At 45.4% G+C, this 26,224-nt stretch overlaps 1 protein-coding gene across 2 annotated transcripts in view; it reads left to right on the top strand.

Moving 5' to 3' along the window:
* Positions 1-26,224, top strand: part of NR1H4 (nuclear receptor subfamily 1 group H member 4) — a 570,288-nt gene that overhangs the window by 392,045 nt on the left and 152,019 nt on the right. The gene's annotated exons all lie outside the window — the stretch shown is intronic.

Below are 26,224 nucleotides of genomic sequence, written 5' to 3'. Positions count from 1 at the left end.
CAATAACTGAGAGTCCTCCACTGACCCTCAGACTAAGACTCAATAACCCACAGTGACATAGTGTGTCCCATGCCAGTAAACCATAATCCCACTATGCACATTCTTACTATTGTACCCATAACTAATTTTGTGAACACAATACAAAAGATCAAAACATCAGCTCATAATTTCCACAGACTATTACAGGCGACTCCATACACTGGATGAGCACCTGACCATTAGGAAATCCCGATAGCAAGTCTGTTCACCAGACCACAGTAAGGAATATTTTGCTGACATTCTTACTTAGGAGGATGGAACCAATTGGGTCAGCTTGTTCACGTTTCCTCCTCATGATTGGACGCTACACACCAAGATTTTGCCCAAGACCAGGAAAACAACTCACACTCTACTATGGCCAAGCAAACAAACCATCAGGAAAAGGGCATAGAAACAAATCTAAATCAATGTCCCAATCTTTTTTAGCACCATTGCTATTATTAAAAATATTTCATTGTTGTAGAAGGAGAGAAAACAAGTAAAAGGGGTGAATGAAGGTAGATTGGCCATACCCAACAGACAATGTGACAAATGCTGCCAAAAACTGATGCAAAAAGAGAGAAACTATAACCAATCCTTTATTCCGCTCTCCCTTGAATTCCTATTCATGAGGTATACACAGTGTCTATATCTTGTTTTAGGGTATCAGCAACACATTTCAGATATCCCTATATACTTGGGTGACGATTTTCTGCAACACAAGTTAATTTAAAAAAAATGCTTGTGGGTTCAAGGTTGTTCTGCCACCTTTTGGGTGAAGGGAAATATGAGGTATTAGTACCCGGCGAGGGACCATCAGAGTGTTGCAAATTATCTGATTAGACCTCGCCGGGTCCTTACCAGCCCGACAACGCACCAGACACCTTCGCGACTCTCGGTGGTCCTTCCGCAAGTGGCCGCCATGGAAAGGGAGAAGGGACTGCATGTAGCCCCTTCGGACTAGAAGAGCTAAAGCCAGTGAGGATTTTAAGGAGTAGGCGTGAAGGAGAGTCAGCATGGGGAGAATTGACCCCCGGTTCCAAAATAGGGGATAGATTAAGGAGAGTAGTGGAAAGGCAAGAATGGCAGAATCGAGAAGATGCGACAAGGTTAGTAGAGAGCGAAGTGGAAGGGGTACAACAGGATATAAGTAAAAAGCAGGAAGACAAGAACAGGGAAACACAGGAAACAGAGGAAGGAACATGGAGATATGGTCCGATTCTCATATGGCTAGATAAATCTGTCATAAAGAGAGTAAGTGTGGACATGGAAAAGAAAGCACTGCTATAGATGCGGAATTAGAACAAAGGGGAAGAGAGGCAGCCTGCTACAGCAGCCTCAAGAGTGTACCTGTCCCCATAAAAGGATCAGGGGATGTGACACAAGGGACAGAGGAAGAAGAACAGGATGACTGGGAGACAGACAATGAGCAAGGAGGAGCCCACATGGCTGTAGGGAGAGGGGGAGGACAGATAAGGGAAGCCCCTCATAAAGGGAAAAGTGACTCAATACCCACTACTCCAGAAAGGTCAGGGGAGGTGGATTATGTCATGTGGTGACACATGGACTGGAATAACTTAATGAAGACACTTCCTTTGCTCACTGCAGGGGGGGGAAGTGGATTTATGCTCTAGAAAAACAAACTGCCAGTGCCATATTGGCAATTGGGCACATGAAAAACCTTTTCACAACCTTGATGGGGAAACGGGCAGATGAGTTGTGGAAGAAAGCGGGATATCTGGGAATTCAGTTAGACACAAACACCCACGATAGAGTGGCTTTCAATAATTATAGGACACAGGTTTGGGGAGCATTGAGGATAATGGATGCTGATAGGCATGCATAAATTCCATTTTTGGCAAAAACAATGAAGTTAGACTAGGATCCCACTGCCCAAGATCAATTGATTCAGGAGATGTGGAAGGCAGAGACGGCAGAATCATGGGACAAAAATGTGTCCACTTTTTATTATATGTTGAAAAGGGGACTTCCTAAAGAAGTACAGTATGATCTAGACAAGGTCGTAGGGATAGAGGCAAAGAGTTGGCAGGAGATGCAGGTGCACATTGTGCATTTCTGTAAGAGGCAACAAGAAAAGGAGAGTACAGACCAGGCATAAAAAGGCTGAGGCCACGCTGGTCCAGAAAAAAGCTAGCAAAGTTTTGTTTAGAGGGGGCAACGATAACCAGCACCATAGAGGGACAGCAGGGACAGTTAGGACAACAAGGAAAAATAGACTCTGAAATGGGACAAGCATGGAAAGATGGGTATGTGCCTGGACCAAGACTGATGAGAGGATTTCCATGGGGTAGGGGAGGATTTTCGCGAGGCGTTGGTTCATTCAGCGGATTTGGAGGAATGGGGCCCCAGTTCAATGGGCCAACAGGAGGGGGGTATTGAGGAATGTATGTAGTGCAATGTTGGGTGTGCGGAAGAATGAGGCATGTGTCACAGAATTGTTGAAGTCGACCACAGTATTTTAACACAGGTCCCCTCCAGATGAATACCCAAATATCGCCCTATGTCTTGAACTCTGTGCCATTGCAGCAAGTCCAGGTTGATCAGAAACTGGCAACTGAAATGACACAGACTCATGCCCCGATCATGTCAGCCCAGACACCAGTAAAGGCTTGGGAGAAAAATCCTCTGCCGAATAGGACAGTTACCAATTATACTAGAGGAAGTATACTCAGAGGAAACCCTTTTTCACATCCTGGTACTCAAATGTATCAGGAAAAGGCCAGCCCACAGGTATCTCTAATGTGTCCAATTCTATTGGTTACTACATATCCAGAAGAGGAACCCTGCATAGGTGTAAAAGTAGGTAAAAACACATTGGCCCTCATTACTAAGTTGGAGGTAACCATGCCGCATTTAGCAGCATGGTTGCCTCCTTACCGCATACCGGGCCTGGGTTCCTCAAATGAGGACTTACCGGGCCATGCCAACCTTGGCGGACCCGGTAATTTCTCGTCCGAGGAACCCGGACCCAGTCCATCCCCATTCCCATTCGAGCCCCCATAGGGCTCAATGGGAATAGGGAAGGAGCTAACAACGAGCCCGTTCATAACGGGCCCATTGTTAGCTCCCTGGTCTCCTCGCGGGACCCGGTATGGACACATGGTTTTACCAGGTGCCCATTGCAGGTCCCGCGAGGAGACCTCGTAATAGGGCGGAATGGGTTTACCGGCACCATTACCGGTGCCGGTAAACCGATTCCGCCAACCTCATAATGAGGGCCCTTCTCTTTCATGGTTGACAGAGGGGCCACGAAATCCTGTATTAAAGAATATGAATTTCCCCAATCAGGCAAAGCAACGGACACGCAGGGATTTTCTGGGGCTGTCCTATTGGTTCCATACACTGAATATTTGCGTATCAAGGTAGGTAATTCAACTTTATCTGCTCCCTTCTTATACTGCAAAGATGCTCCGACAAACCTTTTGGGAAGGAACCTCCTGAGCAAGCTTCATATGTCGATCACTTTTTCAAAGGACGGCATAGTGTGCTCAACTCCAGGATTGCAACTATTAAGAGAAGCAGCACTTTTCCCTGTGTATCGCAGTCACAGTGCACTTATGGGGATACCAGTACATTCTGCATTATTCTTGCATGGGCTAATAATAGTGGTAAGTTAGGTACCTAGAATAAGAGATCGGACATGGAGGCTACCCTTAGAATATGTGTTCCGGTCTGCCGAGTCACAGGAGATAACGCCAGGGACTATTGTTACCATTCATCTAGAAGCTGTGGTTGTGAAGAAGGACAGTGTTATTCTTTCAGGCACTGATGAGGAAGGAGGCAAAGGGCACACAGTGTTGTCTATTGATCCAATCTCATTGTTAAGAGACGTGTCTGATGAGCAATTGTTCGCGGATGCAGAAGACGCAGGAGAAATGGTTTTTGGGATTGGGGTGTCTTGTTGGGTAAAGGTGGAGCAACGGGAGGTACCACAGACCATGCTCATCGAGAAAAACATCACCATATTGGAAGGAGGATTTGGAGAAAATGCCAGACCACTTCCGGACCAGCAATCCCTATGATGTGGGATTTTTGAAAAGTGTAGGGGCAGTACAAATAAAATAAAAACCAGGAGCAGTTTTACCAAGGGTTAGGCAATACCCAATATGTCTAAGGAGGCAGACAAAGGGATTTTTTAGACCATTATGGCGTTGTTGAAGCAAGGCATTATAGAACCTTCTGTGTCCTCATGTAACACGCCCATTTACCCTGTGAAGAAGGCAAAAGGGTCTAGTTGGAAGATGGTTCAGGATTTGTGGCCTCTGAACAACATTGTTGAAGCAGACTTTTCAGAGGTACCAAATCCTGCTACCATTCTCTGTAACATCCCTACTGGGTTGACCCACTTCACTTCACAGTTATTGATTTGAAAAATGCCCTTTTCTCAGTTCCTTTGCACTCCGATTCCCATTACCTCATAGTGTTTACGTATCGTGGACAGAGATATGAACACACAAAGTTACCCCAGGGGTGCTGTGAATCTTCAAGTATTTTTAACGAGTCATTCAGATGGATTTGGGGAGCTTACAAATGGGTTATAGCGCTTCAGAGGAACAATGATGAGGAGACTCAGTCAAGGTGTACAAAGTGGACAAAGGAAAACTGCTATATTGTTAAACAGAAGTAGTGTATTTGGGACAAGTACTATTGTCTGCAGGGAGAAGGGCAATGCCTGAGAGAGCCACCACAGTTCAGAACACATTTCAACCGACTACAGTAAAACAGATGCAACAGTTTTTGGGGCTCTGTAACTATTGTAGGTCTTGGAGATTTGACTACTCTAGTTACACAAGTTTTGCGCATACAGATGGGAAGGTGATGACAGCAGTCCTAACACAGAAAACATTGATAGGTCACAAACCCTTGGCCTATTATAGTGGGTTGTTAGACTCAGTTATAGAGGGTCAGTTTCTGGGTGAGAAATCTCTTGCAGCAGAGGCCTTTCCAATACAAAAGTCCTCAGCCATCACTATGGACTGCCCAATGACACTGTACATGGAGCATGCAGTTTTTGCAATTTTGGAAAAATCAAAATCAACTTTGACTACTCAGAGAGTTTCATGGCACAAGGTTATTTTGTGAAATGCTTTCGTATGACCAGTGAGGTGTCACGTAGTAAACCTGGCAACATTTTTGGCTCACCCAGTGCAGCCTAGTGATAATGTTCATGATTGTGTGGCCTATGAGGGAACAAATACAAGTGTTAAAGAAGATGCTTTGGAGACAGGAAGAACACTTATAGTTGTTATATCATCAACAATTGATCTGGTGAGAGACATACAGGAGCAGCAGTTGTAAGTCTTGTGGTTGGTAAGTAGTGGGTGGAGGTGGAGGAGCGATTGCCCTCACTTTACTTGGAACAAGCAGCCAAATTGGTGCCGCTTATTGAGGCACTGGAAATGAGTAAGGGGAAGGCAGTCGTTATCTACTCCGACTCTGCATTTGTTACCACACCAATACATTCTGGGTTATCTAGATGGCAGAGAAGAGGGTTTAGAAGATCTGATGGGACCCCTGCCCAGCATGCTGCACTGTTTTCATGATTAATCAATGTGTTAACATTGCCTCTGGAGGTAGGGGTTGTCAAATGTGCTGTGTATACTAGCAAAACTGACTTTGTAGCACTTGGTAATGATGCCACGGAATGATCGGCAAAGGTTGCAATTTAATTGCCCCTCCCCGATATCCCAAAAATGTAAATGATGTCCCAACGAGCACAGCTGCCGGTCCCGTATACTGCAGTCCCCTTGTTACAAATTGTTGAACTACAGGGAAAAAAAACACAGGAGGAAAAGGAGCTTTGGGCAAAGAGGGGGTGTATGCTCTCCCTCACAGATTTGTTGTGGAGGCAGGAACTGTAACGCTCACCTGATTCCCACGGAGGCGCTGGTCTTGGCAGGAAGGTGTCTGTGACCCGAAAAGTGATGTGCAGGACTCGATTTGCTTCTGGGGCCGAACCTCTTTGCACTGTGTGTCGAACTCGAAGAGTGAGATTTCTGCAGGTGAAAGAATATGGGGGTTAATGATCTGGGTTGTTGAATGTCTCTCTCTCTCTCTCTTCTTAGCTTCTCCGTAGAGCCCCCAGGTCAACGTGCTCACCTTAGATAGGTGAATGCTGGACTCTCCATCTGCGTCTGGTGCAGGGTGCCGTTGCCAGTTCCTTCACTGGTGAAACATAGGCCTCTTGACATCAGAGGATCGCTACCGTCGTTAACTGCACGAGCGCTGAGTTGCTGGACACCTTTTTAGTCCTTTTAGTCTTTAGGTGCGCGGGCACGTTAATATAGAACAGGACTCTGTATAATGCTTTTTCCTATTTGTCTAGCAGGGCTCTTGAGATAGGAGATGGTGTGAAGAGAGCCGAAGTTGGAGCCAGAGCCTTGGAATGAAGCGCTTGGAAATGCGTAAGTAAATGCAAGCGCTCTAACTGTCTCTTTTCCCTTGCAGCTGTGAGTTCGTGCTGAAGAGATGCTGGAAAACGCCAGAGTATTTGCAGGCGTTCTACTGTGGCGAGCGCGATGGACGTGAGTAAATACCTGTCTAATGTCTCTTCGTTTGTCTTTCAGATGCTGGGTTGCAGCGTTGAAGAAATCCGGAATTCGCGGAGTGCCGGTACGTAATAACAATGCTTTTGTCGTCACAGGCGGAGGTGCAGTGTAAAGAAATGGTCGCTGCCGATGGATCAGGTGAGGAAAGCGCTGCGTGTAAAGGTTGCAGTGCTAACCTGTTGTTTCTTGTCTTTGCAGGTGCTGCTGAATACTGGATACAGGAGTGGTAAGTATTGTTCTTGCAGGTTCAGGATCGGAAGGAAGAAAGGCTGGAACAGACTCAGTGAGCGTTCTGCTGCAGATGCAGAATAACGCGAAGCACGTTTGTTCAATCGGGTGTGGTTTAAATAGCCTTGGAGTGATGAGGCGTCTTCCTCCACGGCCCCGCCTAGGTAAGAAAAGAGTTCCAGTTCCAGAATAGTTCCCGTGTTGTATCCAGGGAGTGGAGCTTGCCCCACCCAGGTAAGAAAGTAGTTCCTGTTCACAGAGGATTCCTAAGTGGCTGGTAAGTAAGCAGCATGGTCTGCTGCAGGTAAATCCACCCAAGCATCTTCATACATATTATGAGCCCGGCGCTTCCAGTGCCGGGACCGATGGCTTTGATGAGCCTTGTGCCACCGGCGCCAGGACAAGGTCCAAAAAGGTCCCAGTGGGGACCGGCTGGTGCCTAAGATAACGGTTAGGGGCCTGCTTCCAAGGACGTTGGGCTGTTCCTGACTCCTTGGAAGCAGTGATCATGACAGGAACTGACGGGGAAGGTAGTGATTGCCGTAGAGTTGCTTCTTGTGGCTTTGGAGCAGCTGCATTTCCGGGCACATGCTTGTCGGCAACAAATTGCAGCAGAACTTCAGGAGGATTGGTTTGTGCCCAACCTTTCTGAGCAGATGAGTAGGTCTATTGGTAATTGCACACCCTGTAAGGAATTCAATCCAGGAAATACTATGAGGGTGGTAAGAGGGGTTATACCTCGACCTTCAGGTCCTTTTAGGGAATTGCATGTTGATTTTGTTTATTTGGAACAAAGGTGTGGCACCTATCATGATTTAATTGTGGTTGTGTGTTAATTTTCCAGATGGCTTGAGGCTGGACCCTGCATGCACTCTGATGCCAAATCAGCAGCCAGATTCTTGGTGAGGGAGGTATTTCCACTGTGAGGTATTTGTGAAGTGTTAAGGTCCGATAACGGGACTCACTTCTTTAATTCTTTTCTTCTCTGAAATTACTTCATTTTTGGGGATACGGCACAGGTTTTGCTTGGTGTATCACTCTCAGGCTAACGGAGTGTAGAGCATCTCAATGGCTTGTTGAAAACTCAGTTGTCAAAAATGTGTTCTGATTTGCATAGGTCATGGCTATATTGCCGTCCATTGGTGTTGTTTTGTTTGCGGAATAAGCCTGGAAAGGATCACCACCTTAGTCCCCATGAGGTGGTGACGGTTCATAGAATATTTACACCTCTTCCACCCGCATGCATAGGTACTGATGTACATAAGTCAGCAGAAATTCTGGGAAATAAATTTGGGGACTATCTTAAGGCTTTAACCAAGAGTGTCAGAATTGTGTCCTCACAGGTTACTGCATCTCATCAGCAATAGAAGATCAAAGGCAGAATGGGACCAAATAAGCATCAGCATCCATTGTTACTCCCCAGGGAGAGGGCCTTCATCTGTTCATTTGACCGTGACCAACCAGTTTGGGCTGGACTGCCCCTTTTGGGGTGGGATCAAGAATGCTTTGCATATTGTCTTTCCACTTTTTTATGGCTTGGCAGGCAAGGAGGGATGGTCTGGAGGGTTTCTCAGGGTGGTGCAAATGGTTAAGATGAATTCTCAACCTTCCAATCATCACCTCTTTTGTTTTGCTTTAGTCACCACGAGTTGGACGCATATGCCCAGATGCGGGTCCCATACATGGTGGACCTAGAGACCCGAGATACTCCTCACTGATGAGGTCCAACAAGGCTGAAACATTTTAGGGGATGCTTGTGGTCTCGTGCAGAAGGTATGTGACCTAGCAATTCGGGCTGGACTGCCCCTTTTGGGGTGGGATGAAGCCTGATTTGAATATGGTCTTTCCCCTTTTGTAATGGCTTGACAGGTGAAGAACAGTGGTCTGGAGGTTTGCCCAAGGCAATGCCAGACGTTAAGTTTAATGTTAAACCTTCCAACCATCACCTCTTTTGTTTTGCTTTAGACACCCCGAAGCACAATTGGAGGCATAGAAGTGTGTGCACTGCCTTTTTACTCTCCCCTTTGCACTCCACCATGAAAATGAGTAAAATTGGGTGCTGGGGAGCATAAAAGTGTGAACTGAACAGGTCCCTACTGCCTGATTACATGGGACTAAAAAATGAGCCCTCATATGCTTTAAAAGAAAGCCCGTTCAGAATACAGTATCCAAGCAAATGTCCATTATCCTTGATTAGTCTGTCTTTCAATGGGGGGATGCTCCATAGTCAAATATACTTTTAAAGTTTCCCAGAAGTGTGCCAGGATGCAAGGCTGCAGAATCTGATAGAGAGTAGGATGTAGGTTTAAAGCTACTGTGATTACTACATGAAAAGCACAAGTTTCAGTTTGAGAGAAATAGGCATAAAATAAATATCCATGTGTCTATCACTTAAGATGCAAATTGCTACATAGCCCAGACTACCACTCTATGAAAGGGTAATCTTGGGCGTATTGTGATTTTGCAGTTCCGCTGGCAGTATGGAATCACTGCTGGAAGTGAATACCGCCTGTGGCAATTAATGCTGGCAGCCAACATGCAGCCAGTGGAAAACATGTGGTGACTTTTCCAGCAACTAAAAAAATAAATGCAGCCAGTGATAAAAATGTGTCTCCAGTAGTAATAAATATCCCTGGTCTTAACATATATAAAATCCAAGGTCAGGGATGGGGCCCATGCTGAACAAACCACTGGCTCATCAATACTTGAGCGTGCGTCCATCATGGCAGCAGCTGCTGATATATTTTATTCTTTTGTAACACTAACACATCAAGTTTCTGATTTTGACTCCTTTTCTATAATTGGTGGGTGGCACATTGTTATTTAATTGGGATAGTCAGTGGTAATGCAATTACCATAAGCAGAAATGCATTAACTGCGGATGCTAAATTAACCACCAGAAATAACTTTGCATAGTACATTTTTCAGCAAGGCAGTACTTTTCCTTTCTGTGAAGGACTGTATTTTACCAATTGTGATCATTTACATTTAATGTCTGTGCTAACCAGACCACGCTTTCTGAATTGAGGCCCCTACAAGTACCATGACCCCTTCCAGCTGCAATAATGTTCTTCTCAGGACACAACGATTTTGTAAATGCGCACATGTTCCTTGTTGATTGGGCACACATAGTTTCCCTTTGTCCCAGTATGTGGTCAAATCAATGGTATAGAAAGAGAGGAAGGGAAGGGAAGTTGAGAAGCAGAATATTGGATTTTCATGGCAACAGACAATGCGTGCAGCATTCATTAGCTGGGCTAGGTATGGTTGTGTTATGTGCTTTGCACCATATTAACCAACAAGGGGTTGCATTCTTAAATGTGGGTCACTCAGGAGTTTGGATGCAAGAAAAATCTGAATTACTGTACAACCTCGACTACTAAGTGCTGGCGACCTGAAGCAGTGCGTGCGCACTACACAGATCTCACACAACATTTGCTCACTGTTTCCCAGGGATTTCATGCATTCGTAGAAATTCATTGCCTTCTCCCTTCCCCTTACAGCCTAGGATCTATTCCTCTGCCAGTGTATACACTTCTCAGTCCCCCGTTGAATTTCATTGTTCACCTCGCTGTCCCCCCGGAAACGACTTTTTCAGAGGTGGGCTGTGCCTTTTCTCACACTTTCTTCAAGTGATTTATGTACATGCACGGGGATATAATGGAGCTGGCTGAGGAATTTGCATCTCAGGGGGGTAAAGATACTTTTTCCACCTTTGTTATAAAGTACATACTGGGTTTCATGTGTTCAGCCAAGCATGTGTTCAAAGTGTACCCTTTTGTGTGTAACAGAATACAATTGGCAGTCAGTATTGACTTTATTTCGGTTGATAACCGTAAAAGTACAAAACAATTTAATATAACTTTACATTATAACATTTGCAAACATCATTCCTAATAAATACAATACTTCAAAATTATTAGCATAAAAACACTTATGGAATACATTTAAAATAGTAATCCTAAAACAATTGTCCTACAAGGCAGTAAAACCTCTTTAACTAAATGTATAAGGATTTTCTCTCTTCTCCACCATGCCTTACCCAGATATCTTGAGACACAGAATATAATGACATGGTATTTGCCAGTTTGCATATTTCTTTGGCATTAATCTGGGAATATAAACTTCTTTTGCAAAACATGGTTTTAAGGTTTTCTTACGGATGTCGGCATACATGGGACACTGAAATAGAAAATGCGACACCGTTTCATTGTCCGCAGGACAAAATGGACAACAGTCAGAAAAGGCTCTTCGACACAATTGGCAGCATGCCCAAGCAAAACCTAATGAATAACGCTTGGTTGGTGGGGTTTATGATAAGGCGCAGGTACTCTTCTACCAAGCTACCTTTCTTGGTTAACAAATAGGTCTAACCAGTCGTTAGCTTCAGACGCTTGTCTATATGATGTTTTATGATATATTCAGAGTAGGCATCCAATACTTCCTTCCTGCTGTTCTTAGAAGTATGATTCAGATTGGCCCAATGGTGTTCTAGATTTAGCACACTCAACAAAACTTTAATATGTTTAGGTCATGAGATAGATTAAGCATTCTGGTAAATAAGAATGTCTCTTAAGGCTATTACGTACTTAAGATGGGTGTCGATACATACCCAGAAAATCAATGGCTTCAAATCAACTTAGTCATATTTGGACATACGGCCGAGTTCCATCTGTAATGGGGAATTTGGTGTATTTTTTGGGATCCACAACAAATGTTAGCTTTTTATGGCACTTCTTTGTTCTTGGAGCCAAGGATGATACCACGGCGGCTGCTGCTGCTCCTTCCTGCCTTGGTCAGCTAAGCCAACACACAATGCAGGATTCTTTACTCTGGTTTCCTGGCCTTATGCTTTCTGCTTTGAAGGTTTCTTGAAAGTAACAGCGTCTTACGAATCCTTCTGGTTTTGCCATCTTTCTCCCCTTATTCAGCTGCCGACTTGAAACTGCTGCAAATTCATGTGCTTTGCCTCGCTCCGAGTGTGCTTTTGTGCTCTGCCTTTTATCCATGTGGGGAAGTCTAATGAAGTCAGGTGTGAGTGATTGTCAGTAATTGCCTGACCTCACCTGATCACAGTAGCGGGACATGTCAGATACACTGTTCGGGTGTGAGTCTGTTTTATCCCAGAGCGGGCAGTCCATGTGAAAATGCTGGGAAAGGGAAAGGCATAGGGGGTAAGGTTACCACGTATCCTACCTGGAAGGATGGGGCAAAGGTGTTGCAGGGGAAGGGATGCCGCCTCTCGCCATCCAGTGTCCCACTCCCAGAAGACCCCTCTCCCAGATGATCCTCCCTCACTGTCCCACCCCGAGGAACTGGATCCAAAGCGATGGCTGTGTCCTGGCAGCCTGGATGACAGATCCCAGGGGACTAGCGGGTGAGACACCTTCTGGTTTCTCACACTATCCAGGCCACCCTCCCTGGGGCGTGGGTCCGGCGACAGCAGACCTGAGCAACGTGCATCACAGAGGAGGCCTTGCAGATGCCAAGTTCTCAGAGGTCTGCCTGGTCCCAAGCTCCGCCTGTGCTCAGTAGGGGGGTGAGCTTGTGCTGGAGGCTCAGTGTCAAGGGGACCTGAGGGACCCTAGGACGTGAGTTTAACCCTCCAAGAATGCACACAATAAAGGTTGCATGCCAATTTATTTTATGGTGTCTAGGATGCATGCTCAAGGAGGGAGGACGATTGGCTGTAGTAGGTTTTAGAAATTAGTGTAGGCCACGCAATAGGGAGTGGACGCAAGTGTGGGCACGCCTGCATTAGAGCAGGCAAGGTGTGTAGTGTGTGGTGGGCTCGGGCAGTTGGGAGTTGTGCCTAGTACCAGCGATTGTACAGCTGTGTCACTGGGGTAAGATTTTTGGCATCAAGTTTTTCTTGTTCTGGGGGTATAGAGAGGGAGAAGGGGAAGGTAGTTAGTGTTGTTTGATGGTGTGTGAGAAACCTGAAGGTGTTGCCTGACTAGTCCCCAGGGATGTGTCATCCAGGTGGCCAGGACATGGCCATCGCTATTGGATTCAGTTCCTGGGGGTGAACCAGTGCAGGAGGAACACCTGGATGTGGGGTCCTCGGGGAGTGGAAGTCGGACACTGATGGGTGAGACGAGGTATCCACCTTCTTCCAACACCTTTTCCCCATCTTATCAAGTAGGATATGCAAACACTCCCCCACACCCTTTTTCCTACACTAACACTTTTGCACACCTTGAAAGACAACACACTAACATCCGAGTCATTTACCTGACATGTCCCAACACAAGGGTCAAGCAAAGTCAGGCAATTAACCAGAATCACGCACACCTGACAACCTTTTCCCTTCCCCACAGGGATAAAAGGTAGAGCACAAAACGAGCAAGGCAGATGACATGACGAGAGAGCTTTCCAAGCACAGCAGTTCAAGAGGAGGAAAAAGACAGCGAGAACCAAAAGGGTGACAAGGAGAGAAGCGACCTTGCCCTTTCCGACCAAGGCCCGTGACACCTCTGTGGAAGGAATTGTAAGACCGCAATCAATAGCCAGCGTGTGTTGCACCAGATGTAAATGGTACACAGGCCCTCCTCCGCTGATAACCAAGCCAGGGAGAGACGCCTGATACTGTGGTACGGTCCTTGACTACAGAGACAAGAAAGGCCAAGCGGTTCATCACAGCCAGTGAGTCGAGGTGAGAGCGGATAAGAAAGCAAACTCAGTTGAATGAAAGTAGCAAACGGTTAATTGAAGAAAATACAAAGAACTGTTCATACGAAAGGGGAAAACCAGCTACATAGGTGTCAGGCACCACATGGGTGCTCACTTGAGAAACTCTCAGCGATTGCCCTATAGTTGAAACTACTGTTACCAGAAGACCTTGGTAAAGGTGCGAGAAAGGGGTCAAAGTGATCATACAGGGGTCTTGCAAAATCCTCTATACAGTCGAAAGTCATTGACCGGCAGAAGACTGTAAAGATTAGGAAAGTGAATCCCGCTTCATAAGAGAAGTAAAAGGAACTGTGTAATTGGCAAGAGTGAACCCGACAGAGGGATGCCAATGGAAAGGAGAAAAGTCTAAAGTCCCAATGAACAGTGTGTTGACAAAGGTGATCCCAACAGATGTCCACAGTGAACTGTTTAAAAAAACATTAAGGTTTGTGAGAACCATAACTGAAGTTGGTTTGAGGAAAGCCTTAGTGAACCTGATGGAGGGAGGCTAACGTTCGGGAGGGGGTCTGAACCCAGAAGAGGGTGATATAGGGGTGAAAAGGCATCACCCAGCATGCAAATGGAAAGGAACATTTTTTAAATTATCTTTGGAACACATCAGACCCTCAGAGGCAAGCGACTTTTTGTGAGAAAAGAGACTTAACAACCGAAGGTCCTGATAGCTGAAAGCGGAACTGTCACCTCGTGCTGGGGAAGCTCGAGGATGTGCTGTACTCCGGAGTCCCGCCTTATCCCGTGCTCAAAATGGGCGGACGGGACACCCCCGGCTACCATATCCAGACTTACCATTTGTGAACACTTCTTTCTTTCTTGTGAACCTTATCCGTCACTCTTTTGTATTTAGTTGTAAGAATTGGCAATATGTTTTTTTAGTATAGGCCCTTTTATTTGATAAAATGCTACTAGGACTGCCTTATTATTATTTGATGTTCGTAGCTTGCTCCTATCTCAGAATGTGGTTTAGATTAGGAGTTTTTCCAACCTACCTATACAGTTTAATAAACACTCTTGAACTGTGATCACTTGTGTCTGTCTTTACTGTTGCCACCATGAGTTCCTTACAGCTTGCGGTGGAAGAGTTAACACCAGGAGGTACCTCAAGTGAAATATTTCACTTTGCATTATGGCAGCAGATGCGTGCAGACGGTGCTGTGGAGGCACGGCACATATTTACTCTAACATAGGGAACATTAAGCCTGTGGAGTGGGCCGATGGATACTAATACTGAATGAGCGGTTGGGCCTGTGGAGAGAGCCAGTGTGATGAGTGTAGTGCCTGGCCGGGCCTGTACAGAGGGCCGGATGAACAGTGAGTTTGGAGTGATTGGGATGAGTGTGGAAAATGGGAGAAAGTGAGAAAGGGAACAAAGGGTAGCTGGGATCATAAGGAACAGTGGAGATAGGGGAATAATGGCTTATTTAGACAGCACCCTGGATCACATGTGCCGGAAATTACCCCAATTCCGCCATAAACTATTAAAGTATAATTTTCAATGGGCCCAGGAGACTGCAGATCAGTGCTTCCATGAATGGCAGAAGGTACTTTTGAAAGTAAACTAATAGAAAATACATTCTCATATCTGTTAACAAAATACAAGGGCTCCAAGCTGAAAAGCAGACAGAACATATTGGGGCTCTGGAAGCTATAGGTTGAGACAAAAGAAGGAAAAGTGAAAAAGGAGGAGTAGGAGACTGTGGGAGGGAGTGGATTGAGCTCACCACCCCCGCCCTATGGGGTTATATCCGATATTCTGGCTCGCTGCAGGGTACACCAACCCCCAGCGAGAAACTCAGGGTGGGGACCATGAAAGAACGTCAGGGGAAAAAGACAGAAATGCACAAAGGGAAGACATACACACAAGGGGAGAGAGAAAATATCTATCAGACAAATACGCGCCAACAGGTAGGCACATTATTCAGTGAGGCTGAAGGAGTGATAGAGGAGGAGTTGCGGAGGAAGAGCAAGGGAGACAAGGGGGAATGGCTATCAGGGAGAATACAATTCTTACTAGATGAAGAGGAGGAAGAGGGGAAGAAGAAGGAAGCAGAAAGAGGGGATGCCGATGATGCAGCCTCCGACAAAGGACTGATGGAGAATGACTGAAGTTATGGGGATAGTGACGAATGGACACCGGATAAAACAAGAGGGAGGAGAGAGAGAAAGCGACAGGACAGCAATGACAATATTGCCAGGAAGAGGTTGTATATTTGGGGCAAATAATATCAATTGAAGGGTGCAGGATAACACCAGAGAGGGTACACGTAGTACACTCCTCAGCTCGCCCCCGTACAGTAAAGGAAATGCAGAAGTTCCTTGGACTATGCAACTATTGCATGGCATGGGTGTTCAATTATTCCACATTCATAAAACCCCTTTTGACGGACCTTAAAGAGGCACAAAAAAAGAAGAGGGAAATAAAATGGATATCAGAAATGAATGAAAGCTTCACAGAGTTAATAGAAGCACTGGCCCATGCGCCGGTACTGGCCACCCCGAACTACAGGGAAAAATTCTATTTATTCTCACATTCAGATGGCTCAGTGATGACGGCAGTCGTCACACAAAATAAACCACAGGGACACAAGCCTGTGTCATACTACAGCATAATTCTAGACCCAGTAATGCAGGGCCACTTCCCCTGCAAACAAGCGCTTGCGGGTGCAGAGTTTGCAAAAGAAAAGGCAGCAACTATCACTATAGGGTGTCCCGTAGTACAGTACATGGAACACTCGCTATTTGCTATCCTTGCAAAATCAAAGAGTACATTGACAAAACAGAGGGCATCTGGTTATGAGGTAATCCTGACAAACCCAGCCATTGAAGTGGGGATGTGTCATGTGGTCAACCCAGCTACCTACATAGCAGAACCTATAGCAGAAGGGGACTACATACAGAATTTTGGCGCACCCATGGACAGAATGGAAGGGAACATACAGATAAAGAAGGATGAAATAGCAGGGGCATATATGGTTTATATTGACAGGTCATTAAGTATAGACCCAGAGGCAGGGAGGAGGTATACTGGAGCGGCAGTGGTGTGCAACATAAATGGGGAAAATGTAATAGTATCCCAACCATGACTGCCCTCCCACTATTCAGCACAGGCAGCAGAAATAGTAGCGATGATCAGTGCATTAAATATGATGGAAGGACATGCAACTAACATTTTCCCAACTCTGCCTATGTTACATCAACCATACATTCAGGTTTAGGACGATGGGAAAGGAGAGGGTTCTGAAGGAGTGATGTGTCCCTGGTACAACATGCAGAGTTGCTTCAACAGCTAATTGAAGCCCTAAAAGCACCATTAGAAGTGGCAATAATAAAATGTGCCGCCCACACAGGTAAACAAGACACAATATCATTAGGGAACGAAATAGCAGAGCAGCAAAAGAAACAGCCTATTTACCTAAAGGTAGCATCATACAGTCCCTAGAGCAAAAGAAAGTGCCTCACCCATGGCCGTGGAAAGGAGAGTAGGTGGGAAGGGAGAAAGAGAGGAAAGCTTCAACACAATACCCATTGTCCAAATTATAGAGCTGCAGGGAGAAGCACTGAAAGAAGAAAAAGAGTTATGGATACAGCGTGGGTGTTCACTCTCACCCACCGACTTGATTTGGCAGCAGAATAGCACAAGGAAGACTGTGATGCCCAGAAAATTGCTAAGTGTAGCGCTAGAGCAGCTGCACTTCCCCCCCTAGGCATCCAAAGAAAGCATAGCAGCAAAAATTAATGAAGGGTGGTACATGCCAAACCTGCATGAGAGAGTGGCAGAATGAATGAGAACCGTGTGAAGTGGCAACAGTTTTTGTCTCGTCATACATTAAAGACAATCCGAGGAGCACTACCCCTGTAAGAAGGGCCCTTCTAGCACTTGCATATTGACTTTGTTGACATGCAAGAAAGATATGCCTATTATAGGTGTATGTTGGTTGTTGTCTGTCCATTCTCACATTGGCTTGAGGTGGGACCCTGTGCAAAAAATGCTGCAAAAAGTGTAGCCAAGTTCTTGGTGAGGGAGGTGTTCCCTAGATGTGGAGTGTGTGAGGAGTTAAGGTTGGATAATGGTCAGCACTTCGCCCACAACCTTTGTGATGAGATTGTGTGTCTCTTGGGGATAAAACATAAACTTTTCACAATCGACCGGTTGCAGTGTAACATGATTGTAGAATGCATCAATGGCTTATTAAGAGAATGCCTGGCGAAGCTAACCTCTTCTCTGTGCGGAAATTGGCTTTCTTGCCTCCTCCTTGCCCTTTGTGCTCTGTGTAACTCACCTAGTGTGGATCATCACCTGACTTTGCCTGCAATTGTAATAATTGGAGGATGCATGTCCATGTCCCTCCTACCTGTTCAATTTCGGATGCTAACCCTAGCTCAGAAATACTGGTAGATGAAATGAAAGCATATCTAACTGAGATGCCAAATGTTCTCCGCTACACCTCCCGCCACGTTCAGTGACCCACATGTCAGCCGACCAATGTTGAAAAAAAGGACACAATTGCATGCCTGGAGGAGGACTTTCCGCAAGCACAGCATCTTTATCCAGGCGATAGAAATTGCCTTATCCAAAATGTGATCTGGAAGTGTAAGGAGTCCAAGTTTTGTGGCCCCTTCAAAGTGGTGCTTGCAACCGCAACTGCAGTGAAAATAAAGGAGAGACGCGCACAGACCCACACATCCAATGTTTGCAAAGACAACAGCACCGTAACGAAAGGACAAAGAGTGCCGTAATGGAGAGTATCAGCCAACTAACATTGACTTTGTGCACTGCAAAAAGGTTGTATAATAGGCCCATAGTTGAAAGAGAAGATGGGCAAGAGAATAGTACGGGGAATGGGGGAAGAACAGAAGTTGATGCAAATATAATAGGGATCGGATTGTTCTGTGTTTTTTTCTTTTGTCTTCTCCGCCTCTTCTGGTTCCCACTGCATAGGGGCAATATGAGCACGCCTACCGATAGTGAAAAGGAAACACGCACTAAGGGGATTATATCCAGGATTGAAGGATTTTACAATGCTATTGGGGAATGAGGGGACATAGCCTCTGAAAACATGGTGTACAGAGAGATGGAGAAGGGAGGCGGGGCAGCACCAATGGCACCTTCTACTGTGCTCACTCATTCCACACCTTGCAGGGACACCAAAACAATTTCTGTCCCAAGAAGTAACAGTAGAGGAAGGGGGATGTCTGATGCATATGTCATTGTTTAAGACCAGAGGGATTTTCCAGGGCCACCCCGTAGAGGTCAAATGGATAGATGAAGGGCAGGAGGTGTGCAACTAGAAAGAATGTCCCAGGGTAAAGGTACCAAGCGCATTATCCTGGAATATAACACAGAAGGAGCACAAAGGGGAAAACAGGTTATCACTGCCCATTGGAGAATATTCTTCAAGAGTGAAGCAGGACATGATATACCATGGTGTCACCCCAGACCCTTGATGCGAAGCTGGGGTTCGGTGTACTACGATGGAAAGTGGGAAAGAGGTATGGTATAGTGCCGAGCAAAAGGGGTGGTGGGATCTGAAGAAAAAGTGTTGAAGAAAATAGATACAGGATGTAGGAAGATATAGAATAATAACATACTTGCCTTAACTTTGATAGATGAAAAGTACCGCCCAGTCTACACAAAACAGTTCACACAGTATTCTGTGTGTACAGAGCAAATGGGACAGTGGTGCTGGAGATGAACACCGGCTGTGGGAAGAGGATGAGCATTGCAGCGTTGCTGAAGGGGCCTGCTGTTATGCTCACCTGGTCCACGTGGACGCCACCCAGCCCTGGTTGGATGATTTGCACTCTCGAACCCTTTCCCGGTCCCTTGGTAAGGCCTCTGGTTAAAGATGGGGCGGCAATATAGGAGAGCTGGATTCAATATCAGATTGTCTTTATGTTTTCCCACCTCCCTTGGCCTCACCTCCTTCCTCCCCCTTGGGCCTTCTCCTCACCTTAATATTGTAAAAGGTGGATTCTGCCTCATGCTCCTCGTGGCAGGGGTGCATAGATGTGGGGGGCGAGCAGCGACCAAGTTACTTCACTGGTGCAAGCCCCCTGTGGGAATCCAGGCCTGCTGCGACTCTGTAGGTTTGCTGCTTTACAGTCTTTATATGCAGTTCTTATGTTCCTCTTAGTTCGAATAATAATGTCTTGCTTCTTTCCTTTTAGGTATGGAAAGGTATTTTGGTCTTGTCATGCAGTTTGAAGATGAGCATGGGCCGGTAGGCGAAAGCGCAGTGTGCGCGATGCTGTCCGGTGAGTAATGCGCGATGCGCGGCACTGTTTTGCCTTTTATATTGCTAACCTGTGTCTTTTCTCTCCTTGCAGGTCGCGATGTTCCTCGCCGAGCCCTGTGATGTTCCAGCGATGAAACTGACCAGGAGATGACTACCCAGGTAAGAATTGTGTGGCTTTCTTCATTCAGGAGGAAACGTGAGTAAACGCTTACTAATGCTGTCTTTCTTTCTCCTCTTTCCAGGTTATGGTATTCCAGGATGCATGCGGTGCTGGATGATGGAGTTCGTACCTTCAGGTGAGTGGAACTGAAGTCGGCGATTGGATTGAAGACAGGATACTATTCCAGGTAAGTTTTGTAGTGTTCTTTCTCTCTCTGCAGGTCCTTGGTTTGAGGTTAGCTGGCATCAAAGAACTGGACACGGTGAGCGTTCAGCCTTCGTATTTCTTTCCTTAATTCCCTCCTTTTTACACATGTTTCTTCATTAAAGGAGTGCAGATGATTGTGCATCGGTCGATCTCCTACCAGTTTGGGTGTTTGAACATCCCACAAAAAGTCCACAAACGTTATGGGATTGTGAAGCAGTCTAAACTCAAGATCTTTTATTGACTGTACCTGTCTTTACAAACCTGTGTACAAACTTAACCCCCCTCCCACAGATTTTACCACTCTGTTTCTCTGATTGTTAACATTTACGGTGGGGAAGTACCGACTTTCAGAATTCACAACTACATTTTTGTATGACCAAACCAACGTGTCATGATCTCTCAACCCTGTTCTTTTAATTTTAAAATTTGTGCAATTATCAAATAAATCTTTTGTTAGAAATAGATAGTCAATGGTGGAACTCTGAGTCCCCCTAGACCAGGGCAATGCAGGAGGGACATCTCCCCAATGTTACTGTTAGCCATAAACATATTCCAAGCTTTTAAGAACGAGAGCCATTGCTGACCATTAGAAGTGGGTTCCTTCCATTTTTTTTTATTCACACGTGTTCTCGTACATTGGGAATTCAGATCCCTGTCAGAATTAAACTTGCTGACCCGTGGAATATCCCTATCTGGGTGAGAACTTGTGCCAGCCATCCCAGAATAGCAGAGAGTATTGAGCTGGAGGGTTTCCAGTATATATTGATCAATGATACAAGGAGAGCTTTTTATCGCTTGAATTAGTTGTTATTGCTAGAATTCCCAGGAATTCATTGCTAACTATCTCTAGAGAGGAGAAGATAGAATTTCTGAAAGCTAACAATAAGCCCCCTGCCAGTCTCCCTTTACCTTGGCATGACGCTAGTTGTTCAATTACTGTAAACCCATCTACCTTAAATCTTTTCACTAGTCAGGTCTCTTGCAGGGCTATTATATCATACTCACTAAAAATATCTTCTCTAGTTATCCTATTCTTAAATGAACTGAAGCCCCTCGTATTCCAACCTATCAATTTCAGTTCTCGTGAAACTAAAGTGAATCTTTGGCCAGCTTCAACTTATGAAAAGCCTGAGAAATAAACTCTGGTACCAGAGACCAAGCATTCTGTGACTTTATCATGAATTCAGTCATCCATTGTGTGTCACTCTTCTTTGTCATATGACAGGTTGTCCCTTTTGGGGGTAATGAGCATCCCTTGGCCTCCAATCCCTCCTGAGAATTCTGTCGAGTACCAAATGACCCATTATGCTCACGAAAGGGTTCTAGTGATATCCCTATACCATGGATCGTGAGGACCAGAGCTGCAGGCAAGATGGCTTTAGCCCCCAGTCTTGACTTCAATCCCATCTTTGTTATGTTATTAATACTACAGTCTGGGAATTTAACATATTCAATATTATGCGAAGAGGAAAGAAAGGGCTCATTGACCTTAGGAAAAATGGCCAGTATGCAACTCCTATTCCGAGATTTTCCTTTAATCCTTCCATCTATTTGTTTAGCCCAGACTTTAGAGATAGCAAATGGATTTGATATTGAGTCAGATTCCTCAAAACAATTACTTTGCCGATTGCACACTTGTCCTTGCAAGATGCCTCTCTTTTCCCCGTAGATTGAACTGGGCCTGGAGTTTCAACTGCCCTAATTTGGGAACAGTGCTGTTTTACTCTATCAGCAGATTTTTTTGCAGCCCCTTTTTGGGGCAAAATCATGTGCCCCACTCAGGTAATCATTATTTTGTGTACAATTTGCCTGACACCCAACATTACATGCCGTCTCCACTATTAGATTCTTAGCAGTATTGCTCGAACCTTCCACAACACTGTCAGCTGCACCATTATTCAGGCCTGTCAGTTTGAAAGCAGGCAAATACTGCATGTGTTTCTTCCCATGCACAAATATCAGGGCTACCCTTAGCAGTTTTTGAGGGGTTGTTGTTTGGACCCCAAAGGTATTTATTTAGCAATCCAGCCTCGCACAGAGGGCTCTTTCCCATGATGGTTTGCCCTCCCCACTTATAGGGCAATCTGTCACGATAATGAACCCATGCACATTGTCAGGTTGTAAATTACACTCTGTGGCCTTAGAAATGACCTTACTTGATTTACTGGTAGTACAGGGAACTGTAATACCTCACACAAACTGGAGCGTGGCTGATTTCTTCTTCCTGGAAGCCTTCTGGTTCTTTGTTTTTATACCTGAGTGATGTTTTGAGAAACCTTGTTTTCTCCCTCTACACTCCTTTTCTTTTCTTTCCTTCACGTCTTTGCCATTGATCTTATGTGGCTTAAGCCCCTGCTCAGTATTTACTCCGGTTGATAGTTCTTGAGAAACTAAAACAACCTTGTCCTTATCCAGAGGATTTTTGCAAGATTGACCCAAGCAAACAAACTCTTCCATAGTTGACTCGAATAGGGGTGTATCATTTCATTCATTCAGATCCCTCACTCGGTTATTCCTTTCTGACATTACATCTAAACTCAACCTCCTTTGAGTATCATCTAACAAAGATTTAACAGTAGCGGTCTATATATCAACTGAATCCTGTGTTGTTGACCATTTTGCATGCAGCTCCTCAATAACCGTGGACTGATGCTTAATATCCATTTTTAATTCTGCAAGTAATAGCCATGTGATTGAACATCACCTCTTAGCAATTCTAAAACATTGACCAAAGAATTTAAAACAAAATTCAAAGCTATTAAAATAGCCTCATTAGGTTCTTTATGTGACTCTAGCGGGGCATTGCCATCATTAGAATTCTTTAAACCCTTACTTTCTAAAACAGCCCTCCTTAAGGGCGCCTCCACCTGACCCTGTGTTGAACTTAGTGAGATATCCGTTGACAGAGAAGTAAGGAGGGTAATTGTGTTAGTCGCCTTAGTCGAACTTGTTTTCAGGGAGCTGATGTTACTATCTCCCAGGTGACAAGTTAAATCCAGAGTGCCCGTAATGTCATCCATTACATAGAGATCTGTGTCACCTACACTGCGACATTTCGTTCTTGGAAAGAAGTCTTTGATGATTGTTTTCATAGTGCTAGCTGTTAAAGTATATTCAAGACCCTTCTTCTGTGCCAGTTCTGAGCCCAGAGTATTAGCGAGTGGAACAGGACCCCTCATTTGTTATGTTATTTTATGTTATTTGGCATTCATATAGCGCTCTATATATCATTGGTATGACCACAAAACGCTGGTAGGTTAAACGCCCTCAGGGACCGTAATCTTGGTCAGTTGAGAGAGTAAGGTGTCATAGGGTTCTTGGGTGCACCAGTTATGTGTGCAGCTGATGCAATTGCCTGATGGTAGCTGCATCCTAGCATTAGGTGTGGTGGTATTGATATCAGTTGAATGTGTGCAGTCTGGAGGATGGACACCAAGACTGGGTTCTGGCTGCATTAGGCCGGTGTAGGACACTTATGTGTGCAGAGAGGCCGGTTTTGTCATGGGATGTAGCTGCGTTTTATGAGTATGATGAGATGTTCATAGGGTTATGTTCATATGTGAGCAGTTAGGCCGAAGTTTGTTCAACCACGTTAGCTCCCCGGAGGTTGAGGGTTTCCCTGAGTCAGTAGAGTGTTGAGTTTGAGCTCTTAAGAAAGTGTTACCCCAGAGTGAGGGTCGTTTTCCCACAGATCTTTCTATCACCACTGAGGCATCAAGTTCGGGTGCTCTTAAATCATCATCCAGTAACCCACTCCTTAGTTAATACATACATGACATCCTTAAAGTGCTGTGAGGTCAATGAAATGTTACACAATTATGATTTCTTGGCTCTACAGACCCTCTGTCCTATGTAAAAAAAATAATATGGATGGCTCAAAGGCACCTAATTCCACAGTCACCGCCCGAAAACTATACTATGCCATAAGCAAACTGACATGCAGCGATCAATAATGTAGGAAATGTAATTCCTCTTGCTCAACCTCCTTTGATGAGGTAAATCAGCTCAAAGGCACTCATAGCCTCCAGTCACTGATACAAAGGCGCCGATGAACAGATGGGCAACAGCTCGAAGGCACTAAATGCCTGCAGTCGCGGCCCAAAATACATATTTGGATCCCATGATGTCAGTATCACTAATCGTACATTTAAGGTCATTGAGCCACCACAATCGGCTCAAAGGCACTCGAGAGCCATAGCCACCTCCCTTAGAGTAGTTCAATATGCCAATTAATACAAAAAAAAAGTGAGTCAAAGAAGCAACACTCGTAACTGTTCAGTCTTGCTCCAGGAGTTACTTGGTAACGATGTAATAAAGTACAACACAAGCAGGTGTGAACACCCAGCTCACCTCTCCAGCAAGGTGTCCGCTTAGCTTCTTCCTGTCTTCGAGTTGTCCACAAGGCCCCTTGGTAAAACTGTGATATTACTGCCAATAGACAGACACAGTAGACACTGAGCGAGGGGGGCCCCAACCCACTCAGACTGCTCCGACTGCCTCTCTGTGCCTCTCCGACATTTAATTCTACTCCCCGACGGCAGTCAGCCGTGCCCATGCAGCTATTTTATTGGGTGGGAGCTGTGTGGTAACGGTTTCTTTGGGCTTCTTATTCTGACCAGTTTGTCGATCCATAATTCCAGCAATGCCACAATGCTCTGTCGGTGTAGCCGCCTCAACAAGAATTGCTGATATCTTGGTTGGATTGTCTCAGCCTATTGTCTTGGATAAGTCTGATATAAAATCCAGGCATTTTGCAAGGGTTTCTAAGTCCCTATTCCATGTGTCCTATATTGATCGCATCTCATAAGTTAGCTCGGCGATTGAAGCATTTAATTGGTTCAGGTATTTGACAAAATAGGCTATGCTACCATCCTACGCCTCAGTTGTGGTGTTCTTAAGGTTTTGAGTATGTTGAGTTAGTCTTGCTGGTGAACAATGTCATATCTCAGCATTGTTAACATTGTTATTACAATCAGTGTCCCCTGTTTGATCAAGCTGTAATATAGCTGATGGTACAGCCATCTTGACACCTGGTTGATGCTGATGTCTTAGGCGACTCACTGTTTTTAGGCTCGGGTTTAGAACAGAGCCGGTCAGATTTCGCCCATCACCAAGCGAATTGTCTGTCTCCTCTGTGTTATTGCCACTAAAAGCCAGAATAGCAGTAAAGGTTTTTTCAAAACATGGGCCTTCAGGGGTTCAGGTACTGACCATAGTTTTGAAGCCAGTATCCCATGAGACTTTCTATAACAGGCATGTTCTCTACATGAACTACTTCTTGGTTTGCCAGTTGAAGGCAGTTCTCCTCATGAAGGCGGTCAATACAATGTTTCAAGGCCTCCAGAATGGACCTATCAGAGAGAACCATAGGAGCGATAGAGGCACTGGAGACGGCAGGCTCACACCCAATTGGTTGAATAGGTTGACCCCCTCCCAATGGGACAAGGGTCACCGAAGAGACCAGGTGTGAGCACACCAAGAACTCTTCTTCTCTCACGTGGTCTTTTGTGAGCTGTACTGCACGTGGGCCTCCTCTGGCTGGCAGCTCACTCAGAGGTAACATCCCACTGCCACAGATAACCTGGTTATCGTCAGCGTCTGGTGTAGCAGTCATCGCAGGGCACTCTAAACATTCCAGTGGACAAGGTGGGCAGGGTGGGGGTAAACCGTGTCAGCCAACCTCAGAACCTACATGTACCTTCCACTCAGGGGATTCTGTTTGTATGTCAGACCCCCCCGAGGCTCCTTGGCATATGGGAGAAAGGTCTACCAGGCTATTTTCTGGCGAGAAAGGGATGACTGTGTGAATGGAAGCAGTGACAGCTCAGTAGCCCTTGTCAAGTAATTGGTTCACAGCCGCAGCCATGCTGCGCACAGTTCTCTTGTCAACCCACCAACCTGTTCATAAGCTGCAAAATTGCCTAACAGCAGCCCGGGCTCCTGTCGCTGCCCACTGTAGTATCTGGAGGGTAACGCTGTGTCTTCCTCACCTGACACATTTAAAACATCAGCCCATGCTTTGCACTTGTCCCTAAGGAGGCCTTCACTTCAGTGGCCAGTGGTGGTTGCAGCTTCTGAGTGCAGTCTGTGAGCTGGACATCTAGACCTGCCTTGCC

Source organism: Ambystoma mexicanum, chromosome 12 (assembly GCF_040938575.1).
Source record: "Ambystoma mexicanum isolate Mex_15411 chromosome 12, UKY_AmexF1_1, whole genome shotgun sequence".
In the NCBI taxonomy this organism is placed as follows: domain Eukaryota; kingdom Metazoa; phylum Chordata; class Amphibia; order Caudata; family Ambystomatidae; genus Ambystoma; species Ambystoma mexicanum.
This window is presented reverse-complemented; position numbering and strand designations above follow the sequence as displayed.